Source organism: Phoca vitulina, unplaced genomic scaffold, assembly GCF_004348235.1.
Source record: "Phoca vitulina isolate PV1807 unplaced genomic scaffold, GSC_HSeal_1.0 scaffold36, whole genome shotgun sequence".
NCBI lineage: Eukaryota > Metazoa > Chordata > Mammalia > Carnivora > Phocidae > Phoca > Phoca vitulina.
The window spans coordinates 953,464-965,798 of NW_022589739.1; the positions used below are offsets into that span (position 1 = coordinate 953,464).

The 12,335-nt window shown below is 39.5% G+C and overlaps 1 non-coding gene across 1 annotated transcript; it reads right to left on the minus strand.

Annotated features, from left to right (window-relative positions):
• Positions 1-1,420: 1,420 nt before the first annotated feature.
• Positions 1,421-1,524, minus strand: LOC116646592. The gene has a single exon (XR_004302141.1). It is a non-coding gene; the product is annotated as a U6 spliceosomal RNA (small nuclear RNA).
• Positions 1,525-12,335: the final 10,811 nt, after the last annotated feature.

The window sequence follows — 12,335 nt, forward strand, 5'->3', positions numbered from 1 at the left end:
TGTTTTCTTATTTTAATGAGAATGTCTTTAAATGTTTCATTGTTAAAGAATGTTTCTTTTGGGGCACCTGGGTGGCTCAGTCGTTGAGCGTCTGCCTTCCGCTCAGGTCATGATCCCAGAGTCCTGGAATCAAGCCCCGCATCGGGCTCCCTGCTCGGCAGGGAGCCTGCTTCTCGCTCTCCCACTCCCTCTGCTTGTGTTCCCTCTCTCGCTGTGTCTCTCTCTGTCAAATAAATAAATAAAATCTTAAAAAGAAAAATGTTTTTCTTTTCTTTTTTCTTCTTCTTTTTTAAAGATTTTATTTATTTATTTGAGAGAGAGAATGAAAGAGAGAGATCCTGGGACTCCAGGATCATGACCTGAGCCGAAGGCAGTCGCTTAAACAACTGAGCCACCCAGGCGCCCCTCTTTTTTCTTTTTTTTTTAATAAAGATTTTATTTATTTATTTGAGAGAAAGACTGAGAGAGAGAGCATGAGCAGGGCAGAGGAAGTGGGAGAAGCAGACTCCCCCACTGAGCAGGGAGCCCAATGCGGGGCTCGATCCCAGGACCCTGGGATCATGACCTAAGCTGAAGGCAGATTCTTAACTGACTGAGCCACCCAGGCATCCCTCTTTTTCTTTTTTTTCCATCAAGATTTTATTTATTTGAGAGAGAGAGAGTGGGAGCATGAGCAGGGAGGAGGGGCAGAAGGAGAAGGAAAAGCAGACTCCCCACTGAGTGGGGAGCCTGAGCCCAATGAGGAGCTTGAGGCAGGGCTTGATCCTAGGACCCTGAGATCGTGATCTGAGCCACAGGCAGATGCTTAACCAACTGAGCCACCCAGTCGCCCCTGTTAAAGAATGTTTCTGAGAGAGATACTCTCAAAAAAAAACATTTGGTTATTTGTAATTTTCTAATACTTTTAAAAAACTTTTTGAGATAATTATTGATTCACAGAATTTTGCAAAGACAGTATGGATTCACAGAATTTTGCAAACACAAAATTTTACTCTCCACCCAGTTCCCCAGTGGTTTATATCTTATGTAACTGCAGGACAATAACAAAAGCAGAACACTTACATTGGTACAATGTATATTTCTATAGTCATTATTTTGGCTTGTGTAGCCACCATTGCAATCAAGATACAGAACTGTTTCATCACTACAAAGACCTCCCTCATGCCATTCCTTTATGGCCACATATTTCCCCTCCCCACCACCATCCCTAATGCCTGGCGACCACTAGTGAGTTCTCTGCCTCTATAATTTTTTTTTTAATTTTGAGGATGTATGGTATCAAGTAATATGTAGCCTTTTCAAATTGGCTTTTTCAGCATAATGCTTGGAGATCCATTCAAGTTGCTGTATCAATAGTTTGTTCCTTTTTATTACCAAGTAGTATTCCATGGTTCAGATGTACCATAGTTTTGTTTTGTTTTTTAATATGGAACGCTTCAGGAATTTGCATGTCATCCTTGTGCAGGGACCATGCTCACCTCTGTATTGTTCCAACTTTAGTATATGTGCTGCTAAAGGGAGCGCTGTACCACAGTTTTTTAAACATTCACCTATTGTAGAACATTTTGTTTCCAGTTTTTGTCTAATACAAAAAGCTGCTGTGACCAATCATGCACAAATTTTTATGTGAACATATGTTTCATTTCTTTTTTTTTTTTTTTTTTAAAGATTTTATTTATTTATTTGAGAGAGAGAGAATGAGAGACAGAGAGCATGAGAGGGAAGAGGGCACAGGGAGAAGCAGACCCCCTGCTGAGCAGGGAGCCCGATGTGGGACTCGATCCCGGGACTCCAGGATCATGACCTGAGCCGAAGGCAGTTGCTTAACCAACTGAGCCACCCAGGTGCCCCCATATGTTTCATTTCTGAGATAAATGTCCAGGAGTAGGATTGCTAGGTCATATGGTAAGTGAATATTGATTTTTTAAAGAAACTGCCAAAACTATTTTCCAGGATGGCTCTAAGATTTCACATTCCCACTAGCAAAGTGTAAGAGATACAGTTTCTCTGCATATTCACCAGCATTTGATATTGTCACTATTTTTAATTTTAGATTCTAACATAATTTTAAAAATCAGTGATGATTTTATCAAATACATATTTTGGCATTTATTGAGATAATTTTATGGGATCTCTTATTTGCTTTCTTGATGAATTGCATTATTTTATCCTTAAGTATACATATACTTTTTTTTTTTTTCCAATGTCACATTTTACTTTTTGCGGGGAGAGAAGAGGAGGAGGAAGAAGAGGGGTAAACAGGATCTCACTGGAATCTCCAAAGTGTATGAGACTGGTAGTACAAAGATGGGAGGAGATGGCTAGGCAGATTGGATGGAAGGCCTCCAAGATTCTTTTTTCTGATTTCTATACTCTAATGAAAATGATATGACATATATGTAAGTGCCTAAAACATGGTATTCAGTAAATGTCAGTTGCTTTTCCTAGCAGGGTTCTCCACAGGCTAGGTTGTACCTAGACATCATCATCCTTCTCTTTTCCAGGAATGAGGCTCACCTGGAAAACTAGGGCACTAACAGTACAGTAGTTTGGATGATGCATTTGGTTAGCTGGCTCAGTGCAGGGTCTCACTGTCTCCCTGTCCTCCCCACTCCACTCCGCCAGGGATAGGCTAAGAGTAGTGTCCCAAACGGCAGCCCTGGGGCCTAGCCAGCTTTTCCCAACAGATTCCAAGTGTAGGGCTGTGGGTTGCAACTCTCCAGTGCACAGTCCTCTCCTTCTGGTGATGATACTTGTACAGAGAGACACAGACATGTGTGCTGATTTTGCTGGCTGTCTTCAGGATCTCAACAGCCTTGCTGTGCTCAATCTCTTGGAAATCGACATCATTCACAGCTAGGGTCTGGTCTCTTTCCTGAAGTCCTGCTCAATGTGCGTCAGAGCTGGGAATCACCTTGGAAATGAAGACACCTAGCCGGGAGGCCTTTCCTCCTTGGATGTTAAATCCCAACTGAGCTCCAGGGGGCTTCTTCAGTGTGATGACTGAGGGCAGAAACTGGGTCAACTCATTGTTGTAGCCTTCATGGCACACCCTCTCCTGCGGAGGAATCCCTGCTGGGGGCGGGGGGGTGGGGGGAGGGCAGCGGTTCTAACAGGCAGGTAGGAAAACTGCCAGGTAGTCATCGTAAAGAATCTGGCTGTCCACCTCCAAGGCCGCACCGGCCAGCCTCAGCCACCTCAGGCTCTGCTCACTGCCAATTCCACATATATGTTTTAAAAGGAAAAAAAATATCAAACAGTACAAAAAGGAACACAAGGAAAAGTAAGTCTCTTCCCATCACTACCACTGAAAAAATCACTTTACCTGTTTCTTGTGTTTTCATCTACTATATATATTTGTATTTATATTTATTTATGTATTAGTTTTATTGAGATAAAATTGACATATAACACTGTGTAAGCTTAACAAGTACGTGTTGATTTGATGCTTACATATTGTGTAGTGATTACCATAGTAGCATTAGCAAACACCTCCATCACCTCACATAATTACCATTTGTTTTTTTGTGGTGAGAACATTTAAGATCTAGTCTCTCAGCAACTTTAGAGATTATTGTTAACTATAATCACCATGCTGTATATTAGATCCTCAGAACTTAAAACCGGGTGTTTGTACCCTTTGACAACATCTCCCCATATCCCCTACCCTCTGGCATCCACCATTCTACTCTCTGTTTCTAGGAGTTCACCTATGAATTTAGATTCTGCAGATTAAGTGACAAGTCACAAGCGGCATGTTATGACTGAATATATATCTATATTCTATATAGATATTCTATATATTCTCTCTCTATACGTCTGTATTCTCATATATAGATACCTGTATCTATATATGTCTCACAACTTCTTTATCCAGTCATCTGTTGATGGACACTTAGGTTGTTTCCATATCTTGGCTACAGTAAATACAGTTCATGCAGTTAACATAGGAGTGCAGATAGTTCTTTTCTTTGTTTTCATTTCTTTTGGATATACACCCAGAAGTGGGATTGCTGGATAATATGGCAGTTCTATTTTTAATTTTTTTAAGTTAGTTTGAGAGAGAGAGCGAGAGCACAAGTGGTGGGGGAGGAGGGGCAGAGGGAGAGGGAGAGAAAGTCACAAGCAGACTTCCCGCTGAGCACAGAGCCCGACATGGGGCTCGATCTCAGAATCCCGAGATCAGGAACCGAGTAGAAATTAAGAGTTGAATGCTTTCCAACTGTGCCATCTAGGTTCCCCTGTTTTTAATTTTTTGTGGAAACACTAGACTATTTTCCATAGTGGCTGTACAAATTTACATTCCCCCCCATGGTGCACAAGGTTTCCCTTTTCTCCACATCCTTGCCAACACTGATTATTTCTTGTATTTTTGATGGGAGTCATTCTAACAGGTGTGAGGTGATATTTCATGGTGGGTTTGATTTTCATTTTCCTCATGATTGGTGATGTTGAGCATCTTTTCACGTTATCTGTTAGCCATTTGTGGAAAAATATCTATTCATATCTTCTGCCCATTTTTTTTAAAAGATTTTATTTATTTGAGAGAGAATGAGAGAGAGAGAGAGAGAGGGCATGGGGTGGGGGAGGGTCAGAGGGAGAAGCAGACTCCCGGCTCAGCAGGAGCCCAACTTGGAATTCCATCCTGGGACTCCAGGATCATGACCTGAGCTGAAGGCAGTTGCTTAACCAACTGAGCCACCCAGGCGTCCTCTTCTGCCCATTTTTAATTGGACTGTTTTTGGCTATTGACTTGTATGAGTTCCTTATATAGTTTGGATATTAACCTTTTATCAGCTATATGATTTTAAAATATTTTTTCTTCCATTCTGTAGGTTGCCTTTTCATTCTGTTGATTGCTTCTTTTGCTGTGCAGAAGCTGTTAGTTTGATGTAGTCCCACTTACTTATTTTTGCTTTTGGTGCTTATGCATATGGTAGCATATCTGAAATATCATTGCCAAGACCAACGTCAAGGAGCTTCTTCTCTATGTTCTTTTTTTTTTTTTTTTTTAAGATTTTATTTATTTATTTGACACAGAGAGAGAGAGAGAGCACACAAGTAGACAGAGTGGCAGGCAGAGGGAGAGGGAGAAGCAGGCTCCCTGCTGAGCAGAGAGTCCAATGCAGGGCTCAATTCCAGGACCCTGGGATCATGACCTGAGCCGAAGGCAGCCACTTAACCAACTGAGCCACCCAGGTGCCCCATCTCTATTTTTTTTATAGGAGTTTAATGGTTTTGGGTCTTAAGTCTTTAATCCATTTTAAGTTAATTTTTGTGAGTAGTGTAAAATAGGGATCCAATTTCATTTTTTCTGGATGTGATTATCCAGTTTTCCCAACACCATTCATTGAAGAGACCATCCTTTCCCCATTGAGTATTCTTGGCTTATTTTGTCAAATATTAGTTGACCGTATATGTGAGGGTTTATTTCTGGGCACTCTATTCTGTTCCATTGGTCTATTTTTATGCAAATACCATACTGTTTTGATTACTATAGCTTTGTAGTATAGCTTGAAATCTGGGATTCTGCCAGCTTTTTTTTTTTTCTCAAGATTGCTTTGGCTATTCAGAGTCTTGTGGTTTCATATGAATTTTAGGATTGTTTTTACAACTTCTGTGAAGAATGCCATTGGAACTTCAGTAGGGATTGTATTGAATCTCTAAATGGCTTAGGGTTGTATGGACATTTTAATGATATTAATTCTTCTCATCCACAAACACGGGATATCTTTCCATTTATTTGTGTCTTCTTTAATTTCTTTCATTTAAGCCTTATAATTTTCAATGCAAAGATCTTTCATCTCCTTGGTTAAATTTATTCCTAAGCATTTCATTGCTTTTGATGCTATTGTGAATGGAGTTGTTTTATTTCTTTTGCAGATATTTTGTTGTCATTCTATAGAAATGCAACTGAGTTTTGTATGTTGATTTTGTATCCTGCAACTGTACTGAATTTGTTGATTAGTTCTAACAGTTTTTTTTTTTTTTTGGTGGAATTTTTAGGATTTTCTATGTACAAGATAATATCATCTGCAAACAAGACAATTTTACTTCTTCTTTCCCAATTTGGATGCCTTTTATTTATTTTTCTTGCCTAGTTGCTCTGGCTAGGACTTCCAGTGTTATGTTGAATAGGAGTGGTGAAAGTGGGCACCATGGTCTTGTTTCTGATCTTAGAGGAAAAGCTTTCAACCTTTTGCAGTTAAGTATGATGTTAGCCAGAAGTTTGTTATATATGGCCTTTATTATGTGGAGGTATGTTCCTGCTGTACCCAAGTTGTTGAGAGTATTTAATCATGAAAAGATGTTGTACTTCATCAAATGACTTTTATTTTTTTTTTAAAGTCTTTCTTTTAATCATTTTTTTAAAAGATATTTATTTATTTATTTGACAGAGAGAGACACAGTGAGAGAGGGAACACAAGCAGGGGGAGTTGGAGGGGGAGAAGCAGGCTTCCCGCCAAGCAGGGAGCCCGATGCAGGGCTCAATCCCAGGACCCCGGGAACCATGACCTGAGCCAAAGGCAGATGCTTAACAACTGAGCCACCCAGGTGCTCCTGCTTTATCTTTTTTTTTATGTCATAATTGAGGGAAAGTAAAAGTATGCGTGTGCACACACACACACACACACACACACACAAAGAAAATAAGAATATTCATGCCACCCAAAGATAATTGCTTTGTGAAGATTTTGGTGTAGGACTTTCAGTCTTTCCCCCCAATATTTCCAGACCTTACCTAGGATCCAACAACTAAGATATCGTCAGGTAGGATAATCCAGAGCCTTACTCTAGAACTATGGCTGGCATTCCTTCTGTTTACTACCTCTTTTTATTTTATTTTTTATTTTTAAAAGATTTTATTTAAGTAATCTCTACACCCAATATGGGGCTTGAACTCACAACCCCAAGATCAAGAGTCACATGCTCCACCAACTTAGCCAGCTAGGTGACCCTTTTAATTTTTTAAAAAAAATTTTTATTTGAGTGTAGTTGATACACAATCTTGTATTAGTTTCAGATGTATAACATAGTGATTCAATAGGTGTGTATACATTATGCCATGCTCACCACAAGTGTAGCTACCACCTGTCACCATACAGTGCTATTAAAATACCTTTGGGGCACCTGGGTGTACAGTTGGTTAAGTGTCCGACTCTTGGTTTTGGCTCCGGTGGTGATCTCAGAGTTGTGGGATTGAGCCCCATGTTGGGCCCTGCAGAATCTCCTTGAGACTCTCTTTTCCTCTCCCCTTGCCCCTCCCCCTTGTGCTCTCTCTCTCAAATAAATAAATAAATAAATCTTTAAAAAAAAAAATCTTTGACTGTATTCCCTATGCTGTGACTTTTATTCCCATGACTTATTCATTCCATAACTGGAAGCTGGATCTCCCACTCCCTTTAACCCATTTTACCCATTCTCCCATCATCCTCCCCTCTGGCAACCATCAGTTTGTTCTCTGTATTTATAGTTCTGACTTTGTTTATTCATTTGTTTTGTTTTTTAGATTCCACAAATGAGTGAAATTATATAGTATTTGTCTTTCTCAGTCTGACTTATTTCACTTACAGTACCCTCTAGGTCCATCCATACTGTTGCAAATGGCATGATCTCATCCTTTCTTATGGCTGTGTAATATTCCACTGTGTGTGTGTGTGTGTGTGTGTGTGTGTGTGTGTGTGTGTGTAATCTCCCCAATGTTTATCTTTCATTCTAATATGTGGTGTATCGCATCTATTGATTTGCATATGTTGAGCCATCCTTTCATCCCAGAGATAAATCCCACTTGATCATGGTATATGATCCTTTTAATGTGCTGCTAAATTAGGTTTGCTAATATTTTGTTGAGAAATTTTGCATGTATATTCATCAGGCTATTGGCCTGTGGCTTTCTTGTAGTGTTCTTTTTTTTTTTTTTTAATTTGAGAGAGAGAGACAGAGAGCAAGCATGAGTTGGGGGGAAAGGCAGAAGGAGAGGGAGAAGCAGGCTCCTGGCTGAGCAAGGAGTCTGATGCAGGGCTTGATCCCAGGACCCTGGGATCATGGCCTGAGCTGAAGGCAGACACTTAATAGACTGAGCCACCCAGGTCCCCTTCTTTTAGTCTTCTTATCTGGCTTTGATATCAGGATAATGCTGGCATCTTAAAATGAATTTGGGAGTGGTCTCTTGTTTGAGAAGGACTGGTATTAACTCTTCTTTAAATGTTTAGTAGAATTCACCATGGAAACCGTCTGGTCCTGGACTTTTCATTGTTGGGAGAGTTTTGATTACTGATTCAATCTTCTTGCTTATTATTGGTCTGTTCAGATGTTCTATTTCTTCATGATTAAGTCTTGGTAGGTTGTATGTTTCTAGGAATTTATCATTTCTTCTGGGTTATCCAATTTGTTGGCATGTAACTGTTCATAGTAATCTCTTATGATTCCTTGTATTTGTATAGTTGTAGTGTCCTCTTTTTCATGTCTGATTTGAGTCTTTTTTTTTCTTAGTCTAGGTAAAGATTTGTCAATTTTGTTTATCTTTCCAAAAAAGTAGCTGTCAGTTTCATTGATTTTTTTTTTTTTTAAAGATTTTATTTATTTATTTGACAGAGAGAGAGAGAAAGAGCGCACAAGCAGGGGGAGTGGGAGAGGGAGAAGCAGGCTTCCCGCCGAGCAGGGAGCCTGAGGCGGGGCTCGATCCCAGGACCCCGGGACCATGACCTGAGCCGAGGGCAGACGCTCAACCGACTGAGCCACCCAGGCGCCCCTCATTGATCTTTTTTATTGTTTTTCTGTCTTTATTTCATTTATTTCTGCTTTGATCTTTGTTATTTCCTTCCTTCTGCTAAATTGGGGCTTAGTTTGCTATTTCTTTTTTTAAGATTTTATTTATTCATTTGAGACACAGAGATAGAGAGAGAGAGAGCATGAGCAGGGAGAGAGGCAGAGGGAGAGGGAGAAGCAGACTCCTTGCTGAGCCAGGAGCCCGATGTGGAGCTCGATCCCAGGACCCTGGGATCATGACCTGAGTCGAAGGCAGACGCTTAACCGTCTGAGCCACCCAGGTGCCCCTGCTATTTTTTTAAAAAGATTTTATTTATTTATTTGAGAGAGAGAGACAGCACAAGTGGGGAGGGGCGGAGGGAGAAGCAGACTCCCTGCAGAGTGCAGAGCCCAACATAGGGCTTGATCCTAGGACTCCAGGATCATGACCTGAGTGGAAGGCAGACGTTTAACCAACTTAGCCATCCAGACACCCCTTAGTTTGCTATTTTGATTTCTTTTTTGACCCATTTCTTTTTTAACTCATACTTGTTCAGGAGTATATTATTTATTTATTAAAACATTTTTTCTTAATTGAGTAAATTCTACCCTCAACATGGGGCTCAAACTAATGACCTGGAGATCAAGAGTTGCATGCCCTACTGACTGAGCCAACCAGGTGCTCCAGGAGTATTTTTTAAAAAAGATTTATTTATTTGAGAGAAAGAGAGGGAGAGAGAGAGAGAGCAGGGGGAAGGGCAGATGGAGAGAGAGAATCTCAAGCAGATTCCCCACTGACATGGGGCTCTATCTCATGACCCTGAGATCATGACTGGAGATGAAATCAAGAGTTGGACGCCTAACCGACTGAGCCACCCAGGCACCCCAGGAGTATTTTATTTAATTTCCACATATTTGATACTTTTTCAGTTTCTTCCTGTTACTGATTTCTAGTTTCACATCATTGGGGTCAGAAAAGGTACTTGGTATGATTTCATTCTTCTTAAATTTGCTAAGACCTGTTTTGTGACTTATCACATGATCTCTCCTGGAGAATGTTCTCTGTGCACTTGACAAGAATATGTGTTCTGCTGCTGTTGGATGGAATGTTCTTTGAATGTCTGTTAGGTCCATTTGGTCTAAAGTGTCATTCAAGTCCATTGTTTCATTATTGATTTCCCGTCTGGATGATCTATCCATTGTTGAAAGTGCGGTATTGAAGTCCCCTGCTATTATTATATTGCCTATTTCTCCCTTTGGATCTGTTAGTATTTGCTTAATAATACTTAGGTGCTCTAATGTTGAGTGCATATATATTTGTGATTATCTTCTTGATGAATTACCCCTTTATCATTATATAATGATCTTCTTTGTCTCTTGTTACTGTTTTCAGTTTAAAGTCTATTTTGTCTGACATAAGAATAACTACCCTGTTGTCTTTCGGTTTCCATCTTTCCATCTGGAATATCTTTCTCCAATCCTTCACTTTGAGCCTAGGTGTGTCCCTACGCTGAAATGAGTTTCTTGTAGGCACCATTTTGTTTTTTTAATTTTAATTTAAAAAGATTTTTTTAAAGTTTATTTATTTATTATTTTTTAAAAAGATTTATTTATTTATTTTAGAGAGTGAGAGCAAGTAGGGGGAGGGGCAGAGGGAGAGAATCTTCAAGCAGATTCCCAGCTGAACATGGGGCCAGACTTGAGGCTTGATCTCACAACCCATGAGATCATGACCTGAGCTGAAATCAGGAGTCAGATGCTCAACTGACTGGCCACCCAGGCACCTCTATTTACTTTTAAGTAATCTCTACACCAAGGTGGGGCTTGAACTCACGACCCTGAGATCAAAAGCTGTATGCTCTTCAGCTGAGCCAGCCAAGCATACCAGGTCTTGTTTTTTAAATCCATCCAGCTACTCTATGACTTTTGATTAGAGAATTTAACCATTTACCTTCAGAGTAATTATTGACAGGTAAGGACTTACTAACACATCTTAGTAATGGTTTTCTGGCTATTTTATAGTTCATTTGTTCCTTTCTTCCTCTCTTGCTGCCTTCCTTTGTGAAATGATAATTTTCCTTAGTGGTATGCTCTGATTCCCTTCTCTTTATCTTTTGTGAACCTACTGTAGGTTTTTGCTTTGTGGTTACCATAAGGCTTACATAAAACATCATATAGATAGAACAGTCTATGCTGATAACAACTTAACTTTGGTTGCATAGAAAATCTTTACCCTTTTGCTCTCCTCCTTTTGTTTTTGATGTCACAGTTTACCTCTTTTTATATTGTATATTCACTAACAAATATTGTAGTTATTTTTAATATTCTTGTCCTTCATCTTTTATCCTAGAGTTAAGTGGTTAACATACCACTGCATCACAGTATCAGAGTGTTCTGAATTTGTCTACATACTTATCTTTACCAGCATGTGTATATTTTGAGGTGTTTTCCTGTTACTAATTAGTATCCTTTTTCAGCTTGAAGAACTCCTTTCAGCATTTCTTATAAGTCAGGTCCAGCAGTAATGGACTCCCTTAGTTTCTGTTTTTCTGGGAAATTCTTTATTTCTCCTTCATTTCTGAAGGATAACTTTGCCAGATAGAGTATTTTGGTTGGTAGTTTTTTTCTTTTAGCAGTTTGAATATATCATCCCATTCTCTCCTTGCCTCTGAGGCTTCTGTTAAGAAATCTGCTGATAGCCTTATGGGGGTTCCTTGTAAGTTACAAGCATCTTTTCTTTTCCTGCTTTTAAGATTCCTTCTTTGTCTTTGATTTTTGGCAGTTTTATTATAACGAGTCTTGGAGAAGGTCTCTTTGAGCTTCTTGAACTTGGATATCCAAAGCTCTCACCAGATTTGGGCAGTTCGCAGCCATTATTTCTTTAAATAAGCTTTCTTCCCCCTTCTCCCTCTGGAACTCTATAATTGATAAATTATTTCTTTTGATGGTATGCCATAATTCATGTAAGCTGTCTTCACTTTTTCATTCTTTTTTCTTTGTTCTCCTCTGATTGGATAATTTCAAAGTTCCTATCTTCTAATTCACGATTCTTTTTTCTTGATCCATCCTGATTTTTTTTTTAAAGATTTATTTATTTGAGAGAGAAAGAGAGAGTTGGGGCGGGGAGGGCAGGGGAGAGGGAGAGTCCCAAGCAGACTCTGTGCAGAGCACAGAGTGAGACACAGGGCTTCTTCATCTCATGACCCTGAGATCACGACCTGAGCCTAAACCAAGAGTCCGTGGCTTAACCAACATCACCACCCAGGCACCCTCTGATGATGGTTTCTATTGCATTTTTCATTTCATTCATTGTATTTTCAGCTCCAGAATTTTTTTTTTTGGTTCTGTTTTATTATTTCTATCTCTTTGTTAAACTTCTCATTTTGTTGATGTATTGTTTTCCTGATTTCATTGGATTGTCTTTCTGTGTTTTCCTTTAGCTCATTGAGTTTCCTTAAAACAGATATTTCAAATTATCTATTGGGTAAATTGCAGGTCTCCATATTGAGATTGGTTACTGAAAGATTATTGTGATCTATGTTTCACATTCCTTGAAGTTTTGTATTGCTGTCCCAATATTTGAAGGA